At 39.0% G+C, this 26,892-nt stretch overlaps 1 long non-coding RNA gene across 2 annotated transcripts in view; it reads right to left on the bottom strand.

Moving 5' to 3' along the window:
- Nucleotides 1–749: 749 nt before the first annotated feature.
- The window catches only part of LOC148777674 (uncharacterized), a 116,303-nt gene continuing 90,160 nt past the window's right edge, over nucleotides 750–26,892 (bottom strand). Inside the window, exon 4 of one of the 2 annotated variants that reach the window (XR_016037523.1) lies at nucleotides 750–884. This is a non-coding gene — a long non-coding RNA (uncharacterized LOC148777674). Of the gene's footprint in view, nucleotides 885–12,391; nucleotides 12,623–26,892 lie in introns of those variants that run through there. The other variant, XR_016037522.1, reaches the window with a different exon arrangement.

Here is a 26,892-nt window from a genome sequence, read left to right as displayed (position 1 = left end):
CAAAGAATTGATGCTTTTGAACTGTGGTGTTGGAGAAGACTCTTGAGAGTCCCTTGGACTGCAAGGAGATCCAACCAGTCCATTCTAAAGGAGATCAGTCCTGGGTGTTCATTGGAAGGACTGATGTTGAAGTTAAAACTCCAATACTTTGGCCACCTCATGCAATGAGTTGACTCGCTGGAAAAGACTCTGATGCTGGGAGGGACTGGGAGCAGGAGGAGAAGGGGACGACAGAGAATGAGATGGCTGGATGGCATCACCGACTCTGTGGACATGAGTTTGAGTGAACTCTGGGAGTTGGTGATAGACAGGGAGGCCTGGCGTGCTGTGATTCATGGGGTCTCAATGAGTCGGACACAACTGAGCGACTGAACTGAACTGAACAGCAGAAGAGAGTGACTAGGGGGTCTGTTGGACTGTTTCTTGATTTAACAGCTTGAAGTGGATGTGGAAATATCCTTTGCTGTTAGACCATGTTACTAGATCATGTTTTTGGACTCCAGTGTAGAGTTTATTAAATACTCTGGATCATGTCTCTGAGTCAGTTAAATTAAAAACAGTCTCTATCCGTCCCAAAGTATATATGTATTAACATAGCTTATGACCAAAACAGTCTTTTTTAAAATGGTCTCATGCTGCTTTTGGGCTTCCCAGGTGACACTAGTAGTAAATAACTCACCTGCCAATGTAAGAGGCAATGTAAGGAGATGTAAAATGTAAGGAGATCACCTGCAGGAGATGAAAGAGGTGGGGGTTCAATTCCTGGATTGGGAAGATCCACAAGGAGAAGGAGGGTATGACAACCCATTCCAATTGTCATGGTATGACAACTTCATTCAAGTATTTTTGCTTGGAGAATCCCATGGACAGAGGAGTCTGTTGGGCTACAGAACACAGGGTCACAAGGGTCGGACATGACTGAAGTGACTTAGCATGCATGCTGCTTTTAGCCATATACCTGAAACAGGAAAGAAAAAATTTCCCCCAAACAATGCTAAGAGTCTACCACATATGTAACATTCTTCTTTCAAAAGAAATATACCTTGGTCTTGAAAACTGCTTCATTCAATCTGCATTAATTGCAGTTAATGAAAGAGACTATCGCAGGAGGTCACTGGAAGATGTAACTGATGGTTGACCCATGAACTAGACCTGGGCAGTGAGAGGCTCTTCCCCTCCCTGTCACCCCACTCCCAACACCCATGCTTGGAATATACACTCTGCCCATGGTTCCCACAGTGGGAGATGTTCCAAGGACACATCTCTGAGAGAGTAAACTGTTGTTGAGGCCATATGGACTGAACCCAGTTCAGGTATCTCTATTTTTTTTTTAAGTTTCTGGCAGGTGGGGACAGAGATCTATTCATCTTGCAGCCACCTAAGACAAGTCTTGAATCTGAGTTCCCTTACTTATTAAACTCAATGCCTTCCCAACTAGAGTGATCCATATCTTTCTTCACTTGCCCCTTGCCCTTTGTGCTCAATTTTCAAACCAACAATGACCAAAGTAAGAGCATGGCCTCTGAAGCCAGACCGCCTGAGTTTCAGCCCCCCAACCCTGTCTAGGAGACCTGAGCAAGTTTTATATTCTCTTTACACCTCCATATTTTTCTCAACTATGAAATAACATCTACTGGATAATTCTGTTCAGAAGAATAAATGAGTTATTTTATATTATTGAATATCTTCCAAATAATCTATTTGTTATACCAGGGATTCTAACCTCTGGGATCTACTGCCTGATATCTAAGATGGAGCTGATGTAATAATAGATAGAAATAAGTCACACAATAAATATAATGCCCTTGAATCATCCCAAAACCATCCCCCCTCCTTGGACCCATGCAAAAATGGTCTTCCACGAAACCAGTCCCTGATGCCAAAAAGATTGGGGGTTGCTGTCTTATACTAAAAAAGGAAGAAATATCATGGTCAGGTGAGGTTATGTGATTTCTACAAAGTCACAAAGTTAATAAGCATCAAAGGTGGGTTCAGTGGCCGCCTGCTTTACATCATGTATCATTTTCTCTGTGATCTTCAGGCCACAACTTTAAATTATGTGATAATTTACTTTCTTTCCAATGTTAACATTTGCATAAATTCTTTGATGATATGCAGAGAATTCTCCTCCTTGGTTACCAGAATACGATCTTCCAAAATGGGCAGACAGAGGGTAGTGCCCCCAAGTCTACAATAGTGCACTGGTTTAGTCGATGTCTGTATATTAGCTTGCCAACTGACCAAGGACAAGTAAAGGGGAGAGGCAGGAGGCTGCAAGCCTCACAACTTTAAAATATGTGACTGCTTACTTTCTGCTGCTGCTGCTGCTGCGTCACTTCAGTCGTGTCCGACTCTGTGTGACCCCATAGACGGAAGCCCACCAGGCTCCCCGATCCCTGGGATTCTCCAGGCAAGAACACTGGAGTGGGTTGCCATTTCCTTCTCCAATGTGTGAAAGTGAAAAGTGAAACTGAAGTCGCTCAGTCGTGTCCAACCCTTAGCGACCCCATGGACTGCAGCCTACCAAGCTCCTCCATCCATGGGATTTTCTAGGCAAGAGTACTGGAGTGGCTTGCCATTGCCTTCTCCAGTTTACTTTCTACTCAATATCAAATTTTGCATAGATTATTTGGTTATACCCAGAGGTAATTTCCATGTGCAAATTGCATGCAAATTAACTATATATTAAAGGGTAGATGGCCACCTAATGTGAAGAGACAACTTACTGGAAAAGACCCTGGTGCTGGGAAAGACTGAGGGCAGGAGGAGAAGGGGGCAAAAGATGAGATGGTTGGATGGCTTCATTGACTCAATGGACATGAGTTTGAGCACACTCCAAGAAGTGGTGAAGGACAGGGAAGCCTGGCGTGCAGGAGTCCATGGGTCACAAAGAATCAGAAATGACTCAGCAACTCAACTCAACTCAACTGAAAGGGTAGAGAGGGGACAAAAAGAATCGTATCTATTCCTAAAATCTTGCAACTATTTCCCTCACCCTTACAGTCCACCCACTTTTTCTTTTCCCCTACCCTTTTATTGTTTTTTCAATAATATTTTTCCTTAGAGGATATTTCTCTGCTTGCCTCAAAATTTTGAACTTGAATGAGATCCTCTGGGAGGATCCTCCTGTAAAGCCTAATGAATTAACAACTCCAAAAGAAACTAGTTTAGATACTTAGAAAATATCCATGACCCCATATATTTTCTAGTAGTCAAATGTGCCTAACTGGCACAGAGAGCAAATGACCAACTCAGATCATGTCTTTTTTCCCCATTTTTCTCCCTATCTCTCCTAACATCAGGTCCTCTGTTACTATACTAACAATTCTGACGGAAGTGGTATGGACTGAGAAAACTGTCCAAGTGTTTAGCGAATGGAGAAAACGAGAAGAATCAGGAATACACCAAACTGAGTCTCTTTCAGCAAGATCTGGACTGGATTCACCCACAAGCACCATATTTACTCTTTATCTTCCTCTCCTCTCTGTTCCCAGGTGGCGCTACTGGCAAAAACCTGCCTGACAATGCAGGAGACATAAGAGGCACAGGTTCGATCCCTGGGTTGGGAAGATACCCTGGAGAAGGAAATAGCAACCCACTCCAGTATTCTTGCCTGGAGAATTCCATGGACAGAGGAACCTGATGGGCTATAGTCCATGGGGTTGCAAAGAGTCGGATACGACTGAAATGACTTAGAACTTCTCTGTTAGCTCCTACTCCTAAGCTTGGCAAGCCCTGATATACACTCAGCACTCACAAAACAGGCAGAGTTCCTGCCCCAAGAAGGGGTTAAGGGAGTCCACAGCCCTTGAAGTGATTAGTAACATTTTGCATATATGTGCACATATATATTTTTCTGAGATAAAAGTCTAACTTTGATTTTCTTTCAACAGGATCTGGGATCCTAAATTGCTAGAACTCTCCTAAGCATACTCTCTGTCTCAGCCCAGACTCCTTTATGGGTATTATTTTTGGCTCAACACAACAAAGACTAAACTCTGGTTATTCCTGAAATTTCTTTAGGAGTTAAACAGTAGGAAGAGAGAGAATGACAGTGTGGGATAAGGTGCTCAAAATGGCGGGGCTGAGTGGATAAGTGCCCCTGAAGGCTCATTTTCTCAACTTCTGTTAATTTTAACATAACAGATAAAATCAGAAGTGGTTTCTTTTTTCCTAAAACAACAAACTCCAGGTTTGGGGATTTCTTTTAAAATGTGATATTGAAGTAAATTTCTTGTATTCTACTTCCCGGAAAGTACACTGAGGGTATTATTTTGAGGAATTTTATGTATGAGGCTCTCACTTGTTTAACAATTCTTCCCACATGAAAAATTCCATTCCCTCAAGAAGTGAATCTAAAGAGATCAAATAATTTCTCAATTAAAAGTTAGCTTCTCATAGAAATGAATGAGTAGAGTGATCAATGGTTAAATAAACAACCTCTATTTCAAGGTTTCTATTTCTCTTTTTCAACCCATAATAAAAACAGAAAATAAGCCAAATATGACCTGGCTTCCCCCCTCTAGTTGGAGGCTGAAACTCATAAATTAATACAGAGAACACTCCAGGAGTTGAGTTACTTAATCTCTTCACTCTGCCCCTCACCCCTATAAAAACTGGCCTTTGGGTTTTTCCTCATCAATCCATTATACATGATCTGCAGAACTGGAACTTCAGTTCAGTTCAGTTCAGTCGCTCAGTTGTGTCCGACTCTCCGCGACCCCATGAATCACAGCACGCCAGGCCTCCCTGTCCATCACCAACTCCCGGAGTTCACTCAAACTCATGTCCACAGAGTCGGTGATGCCATCCAGCCAGGAACTTAAACACAACAAAATCAAAGCAATGATGGAAAACAATTTTTATGTGCCAGACACTGTTGTAATTCAAATATATTTCTTATACAATATAATTTCAGGGGCAAATCATTATAACATCCATTTTATAGATGAGAAGAACAAAGAACTATAAACAATACTTAATCATTATATCAGGTGTTTCAGCTACTTAAATAAATCATGAGATAAAGAACCTGATTGTGTTGTGTAAACATAAGATACTATTCAAATGCCCTTAGTTACTTTTCAATTTCTGCCAACTTCTCCAAGATTTGCTGCTGCAAACACAGCCAGCATTCCAACTATAAAAACACTTCAAACTCCCTGAGCATTAGCAGTCACCTTCTCAGTTAATCAGATTCCAAACCTCAGAGCCCTAAACTGCTTCCTCTCAGTTTACCCTCCATAGTTAACCAGCACTTCCAGCTTGTTGATTCTACCTTCACAAAGGCTTTTCAGTCTGTGCTTCCTTTTCTACACTCCATGGAATTTCCTTATTTCAGGCCCCTGTTATCTCTCCCCTTCATACCTGCAGAAGTCCTCACAGCAATCACAGGTAGCTTCTTGGGCAAAATATTTATCTAGGTCAAATGATTTAAGACCCAGTTCTAGATCTACCATGTACTGATTCTGTGGTCTGGAATGGGATGTTTAATCTCTCCGAAGCTAAATTTCTTTAGGCATAAAATGGGATTATGTAATAGTTGCCTGACCTACCTCATAGACTATAAAGTTTTTTTTTAATGTTTGAGAAGTCTCTTTGAAAACTATGAAACTCATCCCAAATATGTAACTCTCACTAAGGTCTAAATTTATTGTCATTCAAAGTCTCCAAAACCTAACCATGAGTTACATATCCAAATGATTTCCCATGGCAGACACACCCAAATCTCCTCTACCAATGCTGTCTAGGTTCTTCTTCTGTATATTTTGCAACCTCTGAATACACAGCTTCGTGTGCACTGAATTCCTTTCCCTTCCATGGCTCCTGAGACCTGCTCAATATTTAAGACCAAAATAAAATCTCACTGTTGACTAAAATGATGCACAACTTGAGAATTACAAGTTAAGTTTTATTTGGGGCAAAATGAGGGCTACAGCTCAGGAGACAGCACCTCACATAGCTCTGAGACACTGATTCAAAGAGGCAGTGGAGAAAAGGCAATATATAAGATTTGGTGAAGGGAAGTTCAATGTAATCAAGTGCTTACTTAACAAAAGGTTTTCTGTTAGTCATGAGGAGCTGATGTAACCATGAAGGGATTCAGTGATTTTCTAGATATAAAGAGATGCAAGGATTGGGATCATGAAATCAGTTCCTGTAAATATCTAACTATCTAAAGACCTGTTCCACCAGTTTCCCTGGAGCACAGAAAAATGCCTCACTCTCCACCATGAATTCCCCTCAGGTGGTGTTGGAAGTTGGCAGCTGCAGCAGCACAGGGTTCAATCTCTGCAGAGGCAGATGGCAAATGCCCTCTCGTTGTTCAGTCACTGGCAAATGCTCTTGGCAAGCGCCAGTTTGTAGTTGACATCACCTTCTCTGAGAAGGCGTCTGCAAAACCCCTATAGGACTTGATTTCCTCCTTCTCTGGAGTTTCACCACATAGTTACCATTTTGTGAACTCTTAATAAATGTCTGACATTGTGCCAATGCGTATAACTACTTAAGAACATAATCTTCTGTGTATAAAATTATATAATCCTTTTATGCCTGTGATCCTCACACTGACTCTTAGAGGTCAACATTATTATCTCCACTTATAGATGAGGAAATTGGGTCTTTAGAATAGTCAATATCTTGGCCAAGGTTACACAAAAAATATAGTGCAGAGTTTGGCTTGGCCAGGTCTGTCTTTAGGAGCTTCTGCCCTTAACGTTTGTGTACAGACATCCTCAGCGTCTATATAACAGCCATTACCATAATCAGCCTGGTAGTAGTACAAAATACGTCTACCCATCTCTCTCACAAGTTTGTGAGTACCTGGATAATGAAGGAATTTTCTTTCTTATCCATTTGTACTACCAAATGACAGCTATACCTTAATGAATTTACATGACCTTTATTGCTATACCTTAATGAATTTACATGACCTTTATTGCTCTTCCAATTAAAATTTCCTCTCACCACTCCTGCTAACTCTCTCTCTCTCTTGCTCTTCCTTTATGTTTTCTTACCATCTAGAGCTAATTAAGTTTGGTATATGGACAACAGGATCAAGGAGAAGAACCACTTGGAAAACATCATTTCCTCATCTTAATGCTGATGTTTGAAATGAAAATATCCTATTAGAGTCTCAAGCCCTTCACAGAATATATAAACACTTAATAACTTTTTGCCTAAATAGTGCCCATAGTAACCAAAATAATCACATTGCAAAGAACTGTAACTACATTACACCCATAAATTACAATATAGCTTTATATAAAATTTCTTCTAAACTATGAATTATCGTAAGATTATTTTCTTTGTTCTTTTACACAATAAAGGATAAGAAGAGACTCAGAGCTTTAAGAAAGAATTTGAATTCAAAGTTTTTAGAATAAAAGTTCAAAAATATGATTTCCTTTTCAACAGTAGGATGAAAAATTTCTCAGCTGACCAAAGTAGCAAAGACACAGCTCACATTGGGAAAGATTACAGTTTAACAAAAACAACAAAGAGAATTTGTGTCTTTGGGTTCCCCCTGGAATGCACTCCCTTGAACAAATGAAGTGTTTCATGTAAACCTTAATAACCAGTAGCATCTACAGAGAGGCAGAACGACCTTTGATGTCTCCTTTGATATTCAAAGGCAGATTCTGAAGGAAAGAAGCTGTTCAACCAGTCAAAGAATGCACTCATAAATGTCTCCAGTGCACCAAAGCTCAAATTAACCTTCAATATACTGTTCCACGGCTATAATAATGTTTCTTCCTGAACTGTGAAACTCTTATCCTAGCAAGTTACTTACAAGGAAAGGATTATATACAAGAAAATATTTCCCTTTATCCTACTAGGAAATATAGAGACAGGAGATGTGAGAATCAAGTAGAATATAATTTCAGTTCTCTAAACCAATTCAAAAATCATTCAAAAGATGCCAAAATTCTAGTATAATTAGAAGGGACCATATGAGCTCTTGTAGTTTTACAGGTAAGAAAAATGAAATTCATGAAACTTTCATCATTTATTATCAAAGTGTCAAAGGTCAACTGGGGTTCAGGTTCTTTATGTTTATTTCAGCTTTTTTCCTCAATATACTGTATGATCAATTTAGTCAGAGATGCCAGAATAATAATATCTATTCTCTATAAATTAATACCTTTAGAAAATTCCTGGGATGCCCAGTGGTTAGGACTCCAAACTTCCACAGCAGGGAGCTTAGATCCATCCCCGGTCTCATGGCATGGCCAAAATTTACTTAAGAGATTTAATCAGTTGGTGCTGCTGACCACTCCTGTCAGAGAAGTTTCAATTTAATAACAAAATCTTATATTTACTGTGTTTGATATTTATTGGTCCCTGTGTGAAGCAAATGTGCTTCACAGAGTCATAACAGAGTCATAAGTCTGTTTTACAGAGTTATGAGGTTCAGAGTTTTGAGTTATAGAGTTAAGAGACTCTTATCCAGGAGTCTGGAAAGTGATGGATGTAGGACAGAAAGCCATCAACTAATCTATACCCTCTGCAAATAGAACAAAGTTTTGCTTATCTAGCATGTTTTTATTTACTGGTATTTCTGAGTGTCTATAATACAATGATTATTATTCATTTGTTTTCCTAAAAAATGTATGGTGGATATACAGTGTTATATATGTTACAGGTTTACAGTATGATGATTCACAATTTTTAAAAGGTTATAGTTATGAAATATTGGCATTGTATAACATATCTTTATCCCTTATTTCATTCTTACTGATTTGTACTTCTTAATTCCCTGCCTCTATATTGCCCTTCCCTCCTTTCCTCTCCCCAATAGTGACCACTGATTTACTCTTTATATATGAGTCTATTTCTTTTTTGTTATATTCAAATTTGTTTTATCTTTTAAATTCCACAGATAAATGATATCATACAGTATTTGTCTTTCTCTGTCTGACTTATTTCATTTAGTATAATGCCCTCCAGGTCCATTCATATTGATGCAAATCAGAAGTATCATTCATGTATGTTTGATGCCTTCTAAAATGAGAATCATCCGTGGCACATAGCTAGCACAGAATAAATGTTTGTCACAAAAAGAATGAACTTAGGAGTGTGCAGCCCTGAAGGGCCTTCTACAAGCTATTTTAAAATATAAACACGCTTATCAGATGTATGCACACGTGTGCCCAGTCTCTCAGTCACGTCCAATTCTTTGCAACCCTATGCACATGGGATTTTCCAGTCAAGACTCCTGGAGCGAGTTGCCATTTCCTCCTCCAGGGGATCTTCCTGACCCATGGATTGAGCCTGTGTCTCCTGCATCGCCTACATTGGCAGGAGGATTCTTTACCACTTGGGAAGCCCCACATATTGGATCAGTTCAGTTCAGTCGCTCAGTCGTGTCTGACTCTTTGCGACCCCATGAATCACAGCATGCCAGGCCTCCCTGTCCATCACCAACTCCGGGAGTTCACTCAAACGCATGTCCACAGAGTTGGTGATGCTATCCAGCCATCTCATTCTCTGTCATCCCCTTCTCCTTCTGCCCCCAATCCTTCCTAGCGTCAGACTCTTTTCCAGTGAGTCAACTCGTCGCATGAGGTGGCCAAAGTATTGCAGTTTCAGCTTCAGCATCAGTCCTTCCAATGAACACCCAGGATTGATCTCCTTTAGAATGGACTGGTTGGCTCTTCTTGCAGTCCAAGGGACTCTCAAGAGTCTTCTCCAGCACCACAGTTCAAAAGCATCAATTCTTCGGCGATCAGCTTTCTTCACAGTCCAACTCTCACATCCATACATGACCACGGGAAAAACCATAGCCTTGACTAGATGGACCTTGGTTGGCAAAGTAATGTCTCTGCTTTTTAATATACTATCTAGGTTGGTCATAACTTTCCTTCCAAGGAGTAAGCATCTTTTAATTTCATGGCTGCAATCAGCATCCGCAGTGATTTTGGAGCCCAAAAAAATAAAGTCTGACACTGTTTCCACTGTTTTTCCATCTATTTCCCATGAAGTGATGGGAGCAGATGCCATGATCTTAGTTTTCTGAATATTGAGTTTCCAGCCAATCTTTTCACTCTCCTCTTTCACTTTCATCAAGAGGCTTTTGAGTTCCTCTTCAATTTTTGCCATAAAGGTGGTGTCATCTGCATATCTGAGGTTATTGATAATTCTCTCAGCAATCTTGATTCCAGTTTGTGCTTCTTCCAGCCCAGAGTTCCTCATGATGCACTCTGCATATAAGTTAAATAAGCAAGGTGACAATATACAACCTTGACGTACTCCTTTTCCTATTTGGAACCAGTCTGCTGTTCCATGTACAGCTCTGACTCTTCCTTCCTGACCTGCATACAGGTTTCTCAAGAGGCAGGTCAGGTGATCTGGTATTCCCATCTCTTGAAGAATTTTCCACAGTTTATTGTGATCCACACAGTCAAAGGCTTTGGCATAGTCAATGAAGCAGAAATAGATGTTTTTCTGGAATTCTCTTGTTTTCTCCATGATCCAGCAGATGTTGGCAATTTGATCTCTGGTGCCTCTGCCTTTTCTAAAACCTGCTTGAACATCTGGGAGTTCACGGTTCACATATTGCTGAAGCCTGGCTTGGAGAATTTTGAGCATGACTTTACTAGTGTGTGAAATGAGTGCAGTTGTGCCAATTGTGCAGTAGTTTGAGCATTCTTTGGCATTGCCGTTCATATTGGATACTGAAAGGTAAAACAGAATCCAAAGAAGAGGCTGACTCAGAACCCCTAAGTGAAAACAGCTGAACACAGAGTATACACAGAGGAGAAGACAAACCCTAGGCCAGTTGGCTGCATTATAATTTCTGTGATGAATCAGCCAACCAGCCCCAAAGACTCAAATCTGCAACCCAGGCTGTAGCTAGCACAAGAAGGTTGATGAAGAATTCATGAGATGACTGCAGGTGAGAAAGCAGGGAACAAGGGAATAACTCAAGGAGATCAAATATAGTGGGAGTATCAACCACTGGCTAAATGTAAGAAGTGAGGCCAGGGAAAGAAAAAGAGAAAGGTTAAAAGAAACTGGACCTTTGAGGCCTATTGAAGAGTCTGCCCTTTATTCTGAAGGCAGGTAGGAGCCTGGAAAGGGCTTTAAGCACATACATGACACAGTCAGATTTCAAGCAGTATAGCATCTGCAGCGTACAACATTGGTGCACTGCCACTCTGGGTCCATGGCAGAAAGAATCACCATGGTATAGGACAAGGTATGGCAAAACAAGGCCCAAGGACCAGAGACATCAGTGATGAGAGCCAGACACAAAGTAGACAGCAGCGCTTTGGGGGAACATCAAGGGCACTTTTAGAAATATTGAGAATGCTGTAACGGTAGGAAGAAAGACTCCCTTGGGCTTCCCATGTGGCTCACTGGTAAAGAATCTACTACAAATGTAGGAAACGTAGTTTTGATCCCTGGATTGGGGAGATCCTGGAATAGGAAATGGCAACCCATTCCAGTATTCTTGCCTGGAGAATTACAGACAGAGGAGCCTGGCAGGCTACAGACCATGGGGTTACAAAGAGTCGGGCACCTCTGAAGTGACTGAGCATGCACAATTCTTCCTTAATTGTGGAAAAGAATGAAATGAGAAAAGTATATAATATGTATATATCAATATGATTTAGGTGCTAAGTATTTTCTCAAAATAATGTTCTGCTAATTGGTTAGTAACCTGTTATGTATGAAAAATTCTCTATTATTGTAACATTTAATTTGCTAGAATATTTAAACATACATAAATAGACCCATTTTGTATTTGTATATCATTTCATAGCTTATGTAGGGCTTTTCTATCCATCTTATTTTATCCTTGAATGATCTTTGTGATGCTGGCAGGACAGCAAGCATTGTTCCCATATCACAGGTGAGGCTCACAGAGCTAAAACGGCCAGAGGCAGTGAACAGTGAATAAGAATTTGAGTTTTCTATTCATATTTCTCTTAGCTATATGACCATAAAGATATGGAATAGAGCATGTCTTATCGCTGATCTCCGTCTGTCTAAACTTGTTGCACAGCATGGACTCAAGGAATCCATGCAAATAAAATCACTGCTACTTGCAGCACACTCTCATGCAGGTGTGTAAGGAAACAGTGCTGAGAAGATTAAAAACAGCCAAAACCGTTGTAATGATAGTTTCTGAATCCTTAGTTAGGATACAGTGCAATTAAGCTAATGAAACAGATTATTTGACATTGGGATCTGTTGTAAATCTGGGTATATACCACCTTATAAAAATAATTATTATAATAATATTTATCAAATGTTATAATAACATTTATCAAATGATTACATTATGCAAGGGACTTTTCCAAGTACTTTGCTTGAATTCATATGTCAATCCTCAGTATAAATCAATGACATGGACAGTATCACTACCTTTATTTTACCTGTAGATTGTATCAGTGCTAGTTTCTTAGTTGGTATGATTTTTTTTCCCAACTTTTTTCTGGCTAAAATAATTTCAAACTGAAGAGTTAAAAAAAATTAAAACCCATCTGTTTCTTGAGCTGAGTTCACACAGGGGCCATGGAAGACGTTTTGCAGCCTCAGCTTCCCACTGACCACAGCTTGTTCTCAAATAGATCACTTCATAGCTGGGGTCAAAGTCCTTCAGCAAAGGCAGCCCCTATAAAACACAGTGCAATTTAAAGGGTATAAATAATGCTGATACAAGAAGAAATAAATCTTTTTTTAGCCCAAACAAAACTCATCTGAAGAACAGGTCACATTCCCCATCTTGCTCTCAATGTAGCTTTACATTTAAGGTTTATATTTAAGACATGATGATTTGATCATTGTTGCAGATAGGGGTAGAAAGTCAGGAATAAGTCATTCTCTACACAATCTTGCCAGCACCTTTAAAGTTAATTTTTTCTCCAAAAAAAAAAAACCCACCTAAAACATTAGGCAATGAAATCCAGTGACTCCTGAGAGGTGGAAGGAATCATCCCAACTTACTGGCCTGGAGATTGAGTCCAGACCACAGTGGAGAGTGAGAAAGGTCTCCTGAGATGGACTTGAACTGGGCATCCCAGCAGTTGACAGTGGCCAGAGATCAGAAGGCACATGGGGACAAAGTGCTCTGTAGTTCTTCACCTGAACCTCAGATTATTTTTACCTTGAGGACAAAGACCTGGGTCGTGTTAAAAACAGCCTGTAGAACTTTTTTGTAAGGCTTCACTTCCTAATGTATATTCAACTTGATTTTCTCTTTTATTTTGAATTTTCACTCACATGGAAAGCTAGCTCCTTAGAAAAATGCCATAAATAACATTTTGAAGTAGAAACAAGAACCACATTGAGCCCAGCACTGAGTATTCAAGACATACATACAAACATTATTCATGTCAGGATATAAAACTTTGGCTACCATGTCTATCAGTATTGCAGAAATAAGGTATACAGCTTAATCATGGCTTATATACATGTAAACCATGCATTTCTTTAGGTTATGCAGTTTTTGAAACCTAATTCCTCCATAGACCCATAAGTCTATATTTGGTGGAAAAGATATCTACAATGGAAAGCTGCTAAAATCTAGAAATTCTGGTCTATTTTATTATGCAGTATGTTTGCATATTTGCTTTTCACATTTCTGATCAAATCAACCAAAGTATATTTCCAATGCGAAAATCAGGAATCAGTAGAAAATACCGCAGTTTGTCCAGCTGTAGTGGTCCATACTGTGCTGTGTCCTGAGAATGAAGAATCCTGTTTGCGGAGCCCACCCCTCACCCTGGTCCTCCAGGCTGTCTGGGTGTGGCAATGAATAGCCATTACATGAGCACAAATTCAAAGGACACACGCTAAAATACAAACACAGATAAAAATAAAACAAAAACCAAATTTATCCCCCAAACCTTTGTGTCTTTATTAAAAGTAGTTTTTTGAGTTTTTAATTCAGACATAGTCTCTGGTTTCCTGTATGAGTCAGACTGCAAATAACAGTAGTGATTAGTGATGGCCCCAAACGATCTTCCCTCTAAGCAGGCAGGAGCTATTATCCCATCCTCTGCTGGAAAACAGATGGTCACACAGCCCAAAGTCACACAGCCATTGAACAGAAGACCTGAAATGTCACTCTGGCCCAGTTGACCCCAGGAGCCTAAGCCTTTATCCATAGCAGTTATCTGTCTCTTTCTAGCCCTGAAATAGTAACTTCATACTGGTCCAACCTACTCTCTGACTGGGCTTCCTAATGATGGTCGTGTTCTGATTCTTAAAATACTTTAATCAGGACTCTTTTTTTGCAAACTTTTTAGTTTCAGTGCTCTGTGAATCTGGGTAAGTTCCTGGGCTTTCTGGGCCTGTTTCCACAGTGATCTCTACTGCTTCCTCTCATTCTAAGCTCTCAGAAAGTCTATTAATTTCCTCTTGACTGGAAGGAAAAGCACAATGAAACACACTTTTGTTCCAAAGATAAAACTTTATTTGACTTTCAACATTCTCCTTGTTCATTCAGCATTTATATTGAGGTCAGACCATCACAGTGCAGTTGTGAGAGGGAGCCTTGCTGAGGGGACAAATGAGGCAGAAACTTCATCTATCCCGGAGAAGGGAAGCCCATATACTAAATGTACAAAAGGTGTCCTCCACCCAGCAATCGTGGGTTCTGTGCCCACACTTCATTCTAAAGCATATATGGGTGTCCTGGCCTCACTATTGTTTAACACTTAGGGACTAGACAGCTTCATATTACTAACGACGTCACAGAGACTTGTTTGTGTGTGTGTGTGTTGAGTCTGTTAAGTTGTGTCCGACTCTTTGAGACCCCATGGACTGTTGCCCATGAGGCTCCTCTGTCCATGGGAATCTCCAGTCAAGAATGGAGTGGGTTGCCATTTCCTCTTCCAGGAGACCCTCCTGACCCAGGGATCAAACCCATGTCTCCTGCACTGCAGGCTTTGTTTACAGCCAATTTCATTTTCTCACTGATATGCTATCACACTGTTGCTATATTTTCAATCACCAAACCATGTGAAAATTAATGTCCAAATAAAGAAGATCATTTAATTTTTCTAGCTATGTAGGAGCAATGAGTGTCTTATCAGTGTTTCCATTCCAACCCAGGGCTTTACACAGTAAGCATTTAATTCATTCATCTGAATTTATGAAAGAAAATTTTCATTTATATCTTGTCTTTCAAAAATCTTAACAACATCATGATCATATCTAAAATAGTTATATTTAAAAAGATACATTTTTTGGCCTAAACCTGAGCCCATGGCCAAATCAAATTTCCTCTGAAAAATTTCTGCCATAAAGTTTTAGCTTTTAAAAGGTTACTAGTGAAACTAAATTGCCATCCTCCAATAAGCAGGTACAACACAAGCAATAAAGACTAACCAAAAGTGCAAATAAAAAACCAACAGCACTTCCTTCATTTTTCCTTGAACATGTCTTTTGGATCTGCAATTCACCCACTGTCTATAAAAAATGTATTGAAAGCAAGTGTTTCTCTGGTGAAAAGAAAATACTAACTGGTTTCAGCTCATTCATTCTGCAAATAGGAGAACTAGAATTTTCTCATCCATGAACGTGAAAGTGAAGTTGCTCAGTCGTGTCCAACTCTTTGTGACCCCCGGAGCTATAGCTGACCAGGCACCTCTGTCCATGGGATTTTCTAGGCAAGAATACTGGAGTGGGTTGTCATTTCCTTCTCCAGGGGATCCTCCCAACCCAAGGATCGAACCTGGGTCTCTCACATTGTAGGCAGACGCTTTACCACCTGAACCACCAGGGAAGTCCAATATTCATCCATACTTTATTGCTATCAGACAAATTCAGCATACTGAACTCAGCCAATATAACATACTTTACATTTTAATCTTAAAAAAATAACAAGAAGAAATGGAAGAAACAAGAGTTTCATAACTTATAAGACTATTTGGAATGAATTATTATGTAATGGTTTTAAGAGTTCACTTAGTGAACCAAAAAGCTACTTAGTTATTTACAGTGGAGGTTCATATTTTAAGAACTGAACTCAAATATAATATACATCATGGACTGAAAGAATTCAGGGAAGCCTGGTGTGCTGCAGTTCAAGGGGTCACAAAGAGTCGGACACGACTTAGCTAGTGAACAATGGAACAACAAAAGGATTCTACCATTAGTTTTAATTACATCACATCTTGCTATGCTTGGTACCTATAATATTAATCCTATTTTAAAAGATAAAAATCAAGCCACACCATTTGTGTATACCAAGTTTTTACCTATGAATCAACTTTATTGGGTATAATTTACATGAAATAAAATGTGCAAGTTATATGCATACATTTAGATACTTTTGGTCAGATATATACTTTTCCATCTCCTGTAGAAGTGTCCCTTTGAATTCATTCCCATCTTCCCCTGCATGAGGGACAGCATTATGGAAACAACATTTTCGGTCTTGTTTCTTTCACTCAGCATTATATTTTGAGGATGAATTCATATCAATGTATGTATCAGCATTTCATAGATTTTTATTGCTAAGTAGCATTCTATTGCATGGATATACCACAATTCGTTCATAAATTCACTTGTTGATGGATATTTTGGATTGTCTCCATTTTGGATATTATGAATAAACCTTTCATAAATACTCATTTACGTGTCTTTTTGTGGACATGTCTTATACTAAGTGTATATTTAACTTCATTAAAAACTACCAACTATTTTTTAAATACTTGTACTAGTTTACACTTTACTGAGACGAGTTGACTCACTGGAAAAGACTCTGATGCTGGGAAAGGTTGGGGGCGGGAGGAGAAGGGGACGACGGAGAATGAGATGGCTGGATGGCATCACCGACTCTGTGGACATGAGTTTGAGTGTACTCCGGGAGTTGGTGATGGACAGGGAGGCCTGGCGTGCTGTGATTCATGGGGTCGCGGAGAGTCGGACACGACTGAGCGACTGAACTGAACTGAACTGAAGAATGTCTGAGAAGTCCAGTTGCCTCACCTCCTCACACTTAATATTATGAGTCTTTAATTTTGACCATTCTAGCAGGCAAATCATGCTCTTGTGTTTTAATTTGTATTTTCTTGATGAATCATGATGTCAAACATCATTTATGTGTTTATTGGTCATTTTTAAATCTGGTTTTCTGAAATGGCTGTTCAAATCTTATGCCCATTTTTTCAAGTTGGTTGTATGGCTTCCTACTATCATGTTGTAAACTGTCTTCATCTATTTTTTTTTTTTAGGTAATTAATTTATTTTTTATTGGAGGCAAATTATTTTACAATATTATATTGGTTGGTTTTGCCATACATTGATATGAATTTGCCCCGGGTTTACATAAGTTCCCCTCCTGAACCCCCCTCCCACCTCCCTCCTCCCTTTATCCTCCCTCTGGGTCATCCCTGCATGCCAGCCCCAAGCATCCTATAACATGCATTGACCCTGAACTAGTGATTCGTTTCACATATGACAACATACGTGTTTCAATGCCATTCTCCCAAATCATCCCACCCTCACCCTCTCCCATAGAGTCCCAAAGACTGTTCTATACATCTGTGTCTCTTTTGCTATCTCGTATACAGAGTTATCATTTGCATCTTTCTAAATTCCATATATATGTGTTAGTATACTGTATTGGTGTTTTTCTTTCTGGCTTACTTCACTCTGTATAATAGGCTCCAGTTTCATCCACCTCATTAGAACTGATTCAAATGTATTCTTTTTAATGGCTGAATAATACTCCTCAAAACGAGGGACACATACAGACTGAAAGTGAAGGGCTGGAAAAAGATATTCCATGCAAATAGAGACCAAAAGAAAGCAGGAGTAGCAATACTCATATCAGATAAAATAGACTTTAAAACAAAGGCTGCGAAAAGAGACAAAGAAGGAAACTACATAATGATCAAAGGATCAATCCAAGATGAAGATATAACAATTATAAATATTTATGCACCCAACATAGGAGCACCGCAATATGTAAGACAATTACTAACAAGTATGAAAGGGGAAATTAACAATAATGCAATAATAGTGGGAGATTTTAATACCCCACTTACATCTATGGATAGATCAACTAAACAGAAAATTAACAAGGAAACACAATCTTTAAATGATACAATAGACCAGTTAGACCTAATTGATATCTATAGGACATTTCACCCTCAAACAATGAATTTCACCTTTTTCTCAAGTGCACATGGAACCTTTTCCAGGATTGATCACATCCTGGGCCATAAATCTAGCCTTGGTAAATTCAAAAAAGTTGAAATCATTCCATGCATCTTTTCTGACCACAATGCAGTAAAATTAGATCTCAATTATGGGAGAAAAACTATTAAACATGCCAACATATGGAGGCTGAACAACACGCTGCTGAACAACGAACAAATCATAGAAGAAATCAAAAGAGAAATCAAAATATGCATAGAAATGAATGAAAATGAAAACAAAACAACCCAAAACCTCTGGGACACTGTAAAAGCAGTGCTAAGGGGGAAGTTCATAGCAATACAGGCACACCTCAAGAAACAAGAAAAAAGTCAACTAAATAACCTAACTCTACATCTAAAGCAACTAGAAAAGGAAGAAATGAAGAACCCCAGGGTCAGTAGAAGGAAAGAAATTGTAAAAATTAGGGCAGAGATAAATGCAAAAGAAACAAAAGAGACTATAGCAAAAATCAACAAAGCCAAAAGCTGGTTCTTTGAGAAGGTAAATAAAATTGACAAACCACTAGCCAGACTTATCAAGAAACAAAGGGAGAAGAACCAAATCTTCATCTATTTTGAATACAAGTCCTACATATCTACTCTGTGGTATTTTTCTCCAGTCTAAGGCTTGCCTTTTCATCTTGATTTTCTTTATAATGCTTTACACTTTAATGAAAGATAATTTATCAGCTTCTTTTTCTTTTATGTTTAGGGCTTTAACTCTCTTATCTAAGAAATCTTTGCCTACTTCAATGTCACAAAAACACCATTTTTGGTCTCTTCGAAAAGTTTTATAGATTTTGCTTTTACATTTATATCTATCATCCATTTAGAATTAATTTCTGAATATGATGCAAGGTCAGGGAGGGCTTCCCCAGTGGCTCAGAGGTAAAGAATGCCTGGGTTGGGAAGATTCTCTGGAAGAGGGCATGACAACCCACCCCAGTATTCTTGCCTGGAGAATCCCTTGGACAGAGGAGACTGGCAGGCTACAGTCCATAGGGTCGCAAAGAGTCATACACCATGGAAGTGACTTCACACACATGCAGGCATGGTATAAGGGAATAACAGGTTGAAGTTTTCTCCCTATAAGGGTATCCATTTCCTAGCACTATGTACTGACATAATAATCCTATCCCTGTAATACACTTTGGTATTGCAATTGACAAATCACGTGTGGGTCTGCTTCAGGTCTCTACTCTGCTATGTTGGTCCATATGTCACAGACCAAATCAGTAATTTTTGAAATCACATATAAATTCCCCAACATTTTCTTCTCATTAAAATTGCTCTAACCATTAGAAGTCCTTTGAATTCCCAAAATTTGCATTGTAAAATTTGAAAAAAAATTTTTATCAACAAGTCTGCTGCTGCTGCTGCTGCTAAGTCGCTTCAGTCGTGTCCGACTCTGTGCGACCCACAGACGGCAGCCCACCAGGCTCCCCCATCCCTGGGATTCTCCAGGCAAGAACGCTGGAGTGGGTTGCCATTTCCTTCTCAAACAAGTCTGGTGGGAGATTAATTAGAATGACATTGAATCTTTATATCAATTTGAAGTGAATTGACATTTTAACCACATTTTATGCTTTGAATCATGAACACGGTATATGTCTACATTTATTTTTTTCTTCACTGATTTCTCTCAGCAATGTTTTGTAAATTTCAGTGTGTAGCTTTGGCATATATTTTGATTAAAATTATCCCTAAGTATGTCATGTTTGGGGTTACTGTAAGTGATATTTTAATTTCATTTTGTAGCTGCTCATTGCTAGTATATGGAAATATTTCACTCATTTTCTATCCTGTCACCTTCTTAAACTCACTTATTAGTTGTAACAGCTTTTTTATATATAGATTTCTTTAGAATGTCTAATTTCACGATCACATTGTCTGAGAGTAAATCCAGTTTTACTTCTTTTCCAGTTTGTATGCATTTTATTTTTTCTTTGTTGTTTTACACTTGCTAGGACCTCCAGTACAACACTGAGTACAAAAGATGAGAGTAGTCAGCCTTATCTTTTTCCCAATTTTGTTCAGACTTTCCACTAAGATATTAGTTTTACAGTTTTTATAGATGCATTTTATCAGAAAAGTTCCCTTTGATATTTTATTTTCTGAGACTTGTTTCATTAAATCATGAATAGATATATAATAGATTTTTGTCAAATGTATTTCTACATCTATTCAGATGATCATGTGAGTACTTTTAAATTTTTTTCTTATTACGTTAATATAGTCATTAATAGATAAACCAATTATTTACACATATGTGTGTCCCCGTGTATGGGTATGTGTATTTACCACCATCTTGTCTTGTTGAGATAAATCCCATTAGATCACGATGATGTATTATCTTTATATGTATGGTTGAATTCAATTTGCTAATACTTTTTTACACATGGTGACTATAATCTCAAATTTGTCCCATGTCAAACCATGTTTACTTCTTCTCATTCATCATCCCTGTTCAACCAAAACCACATATTCCTGTCACAATTTTCTTACTCATTTTTAGTCTTCAGTCTCATTAACTTTCTGGAATAATCAATAGTGCTGGTCACCTTCTCCATCCTGAAATTCCCATTCTTTGTTTTCCTGACCTTCCTTGTACTATGCATATCATTCTCTGTGATTTCCTACTACGGGTCCCCCTTTTTCCTCTAGACTTGTAGCACTTGTCATAGGCTCTACCTTGATATGTCTCCTACCTTTACATGAACACAGCCTGCCTCCCTCGATTTCTATCATAAGACTTTCTGTGCATTGTCAGTGTCCACCACAGCATCCTCTCACAAAAGATATCAAGAAGCAGTTGTGGATGACAGCAAGTGCAGTTTGTGAAGACTTCTCTAGTGTTTCTAAGAAATTTGGTCTTCAAAGTCCTCTACTTGCATGATACATATTTTTTCTGAAGACATTTATGTATAAGCTGTCTCTTCATTCTTATATTTTGTTCAGAATTCTTAGGAAAACCAGGAAGAGACCTTTCTTCTGTAGCTGATCCATTATCCCATTTGGTTGACCCTCCAAAACAGTCACACTTCAGCACTGACTCTTGTCTCAGACACTGACACTCTTGCACAGACCTCTGACATTACCCTTCACTGTATCACCAAATCCAAATAAATATCTCAGCCTTGCTACAGTCTTTCATTATCTTGAAAATCTGAATACCTCTGTTACGAATCCAACTCTTATCTGTAAAGTCAAGAAGGAAATGAGTAAAGAGAAAGTTAAAATCTCATTGATAGAATGAACCCTTCACCTTCCAGTTATGAACAATTAGGCTTGTCAGCATTCCCTTCAGGAAACTCCTCCTGCTTTATTAGGACTAATAGGCAATGGAATTTTGACGCTTTGATACTTGGGGCTATAAATCTACCATCAAGACAGGAGAGGACAAGCTTTGTGCACAAGCACAATCTTTATGGACCCCACAAGACGCTCCACTTAGGAATGCCCTTTATGTTCCAAGGTAGGAGTGAGAGGAGATGAAAGAATTAGATATGAACTAAGGAATTATTTTATTTTAACCAAATTTACAATAGGCCAGGTAACAGCTGTGCAAAGCAAGATCTGTGATTTCTCTGGTGTGTCAACCAAAGAAATTTTGTTTATGTAAAGTTCTTTCCTTTATAGGTCTAGACAAGAATTTATTGCTTTCATTGAATTTTATAAATTGTTTTGTATACATTCTTCTACATGAAAATAGTACTTCCACTTTTGGCAGAGAACACAGTAAAGGTGAAGGAAACAAGTGAAATTTTAGTGTGTCTTGTTCTTAATAAGAACTTATATGAAAAAACAAAAAAGTTTTATTAAACCATAAAGGCTTCTGTGGTGGTTGGTAAAGAATCCACCTGCAATGCGGGAGACTGGGGTCCGATCCCTGGATTGGGAAAATACCCTGGGGAAGGGAATGGCTACTAATTCCAATATTTCTGCCTGGAGAATTCCATGGACAGAGGAACCTAACAAGCTACAGTTCAATGACATCTCAGAGTCAGACATGACTAACACTTTCACTTCACTTTCAAAATGTTTTTAATTTCCTTTGAATGCTGATTTATTCTGAAAGGCTCCATGTTTAAGTCAACAAATCAGATAAACAGATAAATATAGCTTCTTTTTGCACATTAGTTTAATAAAAATTCATATAACTCTAACCAAAATTTTGTTTTCAAACTTAAATTATTTTCAAAAGCCAAGAAGTCCATAATTGCTTTAATTCATGACCAAAAAGCTTTTAAACTGGTTGAGTATTCATCAAAAAATATTTTCAGCTTCCCAACCGGTGGTCCAGATCCCTATTTTTAATTCTGTTAGGAGAAAATATCTTAAATATCTGATGGTCTCTTTCTAATCCTTCTATATTGAAAATTGTTTGGTCATCTCTTCATTCTCAAAAACTCCCAGAAGGGTCTTTCAAGAACATCAATCATTCTCATTACTTCCTTGTTTAACATCTTCAACACTTCCCCATAGAATTCATATAAAATGCAAATACCTTCCCATGGCTTACACCATCCTTCATGATTTGGTTCTAACAGCATTTCTGTCTTCCTGCATTTACAGAGGCAGTATCTTTATGAGGTCAAGAATTCTACCCATGGCATTTTTATTTCTGCGTCCTAACACCTGGCACAAACACAAATAGGTGGGTGGATGAATGAATGAATGAGTAATTTCACGTGTTTGAGGCCTTTGTTCATTGTTCATTGATGGTACTCTCATTAGAAAGAGTTCATATGATGTTTATTAGGATAATTTCATTCTTCTGGAAGGAATTCTGGGAAGTTTGATTTATCTGCATATCTGTTAATTCAATAACATTTTGAATAAGAGCAAGAATTTCAGATTAATTGTTTTAATTTAATTAATTATTGTGCTCTATTCACAATAATTTCTCAAAAAAATTGAACAAAACTGAATTCTGCTATTTTCTACTTATCCTCCTCATATGCTTTCTAGAAATGAAATCGATTTTCTTGTCTTTTTTAAGGTTTATTTTTATGTATTTACTTACTTGGCTGCATCAAGTCTTAGCTGTGGCACGTAGAAGCTTTAGTTGTGGCACGTGAACTCTCAGTTGCAGCATGTGGTTGGTATCTAGTTGCCTGACCAGTGATCACACTCAGCTCTCCTGCATTAAGAAAGTGGAGTCTTGGCCACCAGAAAAGTCCCTGAAATCAATTTTTGAAGCTGTCTTGTATGAGGCACTACCACAGAAAGAGACAGAACTGTGGCTTGAAACAACTGAGTTTTTGGTGCCCAAATAACACCACCACCAGCTTTCAAGGAAAGATGCACCTAATAGTCAGAAAGAGCTTCAGGGAGAGACTGAAACTGATCTGACACCTGCAGGAAAGAAGGGATTGATTGACAGGGGGAGGTGTGCATTTCCCAAAGGGCAAGAACTCAGGAAACTGGGAATATTAAAGGCAGAGACAAGAGCAAAAGTAATGCAGTTCTATACAACCCTCCTCACTATTCCCTTTATGTTGAGACATTAGTGTAATAGGATTACATATTCCTTCTGCACAATTCCACTTAAATTTTATCACCATTCTAAAGCCATTAAAAATACACTCTGGCTCCTCACTGAGCCACAATGCTAATTAGGTGGTGCCATTAGCATCAGGGCTTAGTCTGAAGTAATTACTTTGAGCAACATTTTGGCTTCTTTACTGAAACGTGGGGATGTGAAGAAGTAATTCTGGAAGTATTTTAATAGGGTTTAGTACAGATGCTTTCATCTGGAACACTGAGTCCGGGAATCATCAACCACTTAGGGACAATTATCCATAAAAACGACTATTTCTGTGCAAAATGAATGACTAGAATCAGATTCCCAGTTCCCTGGATTATATTGTTGACACTATTGATAACACTCTCTAACGGCATTTTTGGTAAACTTTAGTTTCTGTGCTGTGGTTTCTCACTCGGCAAAGAACCGCCTCCCTTTTTTGTAAGTTGATGGAGTTTTTTTTGCTATAATTCTTGCTTTGTTTCTAAAATTGTGACCAAAAAGTAAGAAGAAAAGTAAGGGAAAAGAGTGCTTCCCTGGTGGCTAGGTCAGTAAAAAATCTGTCTGCAATGCAGGAAACAGGGTTTGATTGCTGGGTCGGAAAGATTCCCTGGAGAAGGAAATAACAACCCACTCCAGTATGCTTGCCTGGAGAATCCATCCCATGAACTGAGGGGCCTGAAGGGCTGCAATCTACAGGGTCGCAAAGAGTCAGACACGACTGAAGCAACTGAGCATACACGCAAGGGAAATGAAAGCTATAGACCAGGCTTTATTTATGAAATGTGATGTAGAGGGAAGTGCAATGGTGAGAGAAAATAAAAAACTGCTAGCAGAAAAGTGGACTTTTTTGTGGGAAGTGTGATGAGGAGTTGTGGAAGAAGATGTCAGTCTTTCTGTCCTTGAGTAGATAAACATACCTGGGGGGCATGTTGGATCTCATGAATTGAATATGTGTGTGTGAGGAGTCGGGCAGTGGAAGTGAGAAATGGATTTAAGGGACTAATTCTGATAGAGAGAGTGCCTGATGGATGGAGGTTCATGACATTGTACAGGAGACAGGAATCAAGGCCATCTCCAAGAAAAAGAAATGCAAAAAAGCAAAATGGCTGTCTGGGGAGATCGTACAGATAGCTGTGAAAAGAAGAGAAGCGAAAAGCAAGGGAGAAAAAGAAAGATACACCCATTTGAATACGGAGTCCCAAAGAATAGCAAGGAGAGATAAGAAAGCCTTTCTCAGTGATCAATGCAAAGAAATAGAGGAAAACAATAGAATGGGAAAGACTATAGATCTCTTTAAGAAAATTAGAGATACCAAGGGAACATTTCATGCAAAGATGGGCTCAATAAAGGACAGAAATGGTAGGGACCTAACAGAAGCAGAAGATATTAAGAAGAGGTGGCAAGAATGCACAGAAGAACTGTACAAAAAAGATCTTCATGACCCAGATAATCACAATGGTGTGATCACTCACCTAGAGCCAGACATCCTGGAATGTGAAGTCAAGTGGACCTTAGGAAGCTACACTATGAACAAAGCTAGTGGAGGTGATGGAATTCCAGTTGAGCTATTTCAAATCCTGAAAGATGATGCTGTGAAAGTGCTGCACTCATTATGCCAGCAAATTTGGAAAACTCAGCCCAGGACTGGAAAAGGTCAGTTTTCATTCCAATCCCAAAGAAAGGCAATGCCAAAGAATGCTCAAACTACCGCACAATTGTACTCATCTCACATACTAGTAAAGTAATGCTCAAAATTCTCAAACTGCAGCAATATGTGAACTATGAACTTCCAGATGTTCAAGCTGGTTTTAGAAAAGGCAGAGGAACCAAAGATCAAATTGCCAACATCTGTTGATTATCAAAAAAGCAAGAGAGTTCCAGAAAAATATCTATTTCTGCTTTATTGACTATGCCAAAGCCTTTGACTGTGTGGATCACAATAAACTGTGGAAAATTAATTCTTCAAGAGATGGGAATATCAGACCACCTGACCTGCCTCTTGAGAAACCTGTATGCAGGTCAGGAAGCAACAATTAGAACTGGACATGGAACAAGAGACTGGTTCCAAATAGAAAAAGGAGTAGGTCAAGGCTGTATATTGTCACCCTGCTTATTTAACTTATATGCAGAGTACATCATGAGGAACGCTGGGCAGGAAGAAGCACAAGCTGCAATTAAGATAACTGGGAGAAATATCAATAACCTCAGATGCAGATGACACCACCCTATGGAAGAAAGTGAAGAACTAAAGAGTCTCCTGATGAAAGTGAAAGAAGAGAGTGAAAAAGCTGCCTTAAAGCTCAACACTCAGAAAACTAAGATCATGGCATCCGGTCCCATCACTTCATGGCAAATAGATGGGGAAACAGTGGAAACAGTGGCTGACTGTATTTTGGGGGGCTCCAAAATCACTGCAGATGATAACTGCAGTCATGAAATTAAAAGACACTTACTCCTTGGAAAGAAAGTTATGACCAACCTAGACAGTATATTAAAACGAAGAAACATTATTTTGTCAACAAAGGTCCATCTAGTCAAGGCTATGGTTTTTCCAGTAGTCATGTATGGATGTGAGAGTTGGACTATAAAGAAAGCTGAGCACAGAAGAATTGATGCTTTTGAACTGTGGTGTTGGAGAAGACTCTTGAGAGTCCCTTGGATTGCAAGGAGATCCAACCAGTCCATCCTAAAGGATATCAGTCCTGGGTGTTCATTGGAAGGACTGATGTTGAAGCTGAAACTCCAATACTTTGGCCAACTGATGAGAAGAGCTGACTCATTTGAGAAGACCCTGATGCTGGGAAAGATTGAGAGCAAGAAGAGAAGGGGACGACAGAGGATGAGAAGGTTGGATGGCATCACCAACTCAATGGACATGGTTTGGGTGGACTCGGAAGTTGGTGATGGATAGGGAGGCCTGGCCTGCTGTGGTTCATGGGGTCACAAAGAGTCGGACACGACTGAGCAACTGAACTGAACTGAGCTGAACTGAGGAGTTGGGAGGATTAGAGAGAAAGCAATTACTGGACCGAAGGCAAAATGATCCCAATTAGATATGAAGTGAATGTTTGGGGGGTTATGTTGGGATGTCTTGGTTTTAGTTACTCTGCTGTATCAATCACATATGCAGGTCACCCAACACCAAATGGCCCTCCCCATGATGGGCAGAGTGACGGTCCTTCTTTGGCTTGGCTTTTTCAC

This window comes from Moschus berezovskii, chromosome 6, assembly GCF_049115385.1.
Source record: "Moschus berezovskii isolate FMDL1 chromosome 6, NW_MosBer_1.0, whole genome shotgun sequence".
NCBI classification, from domain to species: domain Eukaryota; kingdom Metazoa; phylum Chordata; class Mammalia; order Artiodactyla; family Moschidae; genus Moschus; species Moschus berezovskii.
Note: the sequence above shows the minus strand (reverse complement) of the source record. Positions and strands in the feature narration are given on the sequence as shown.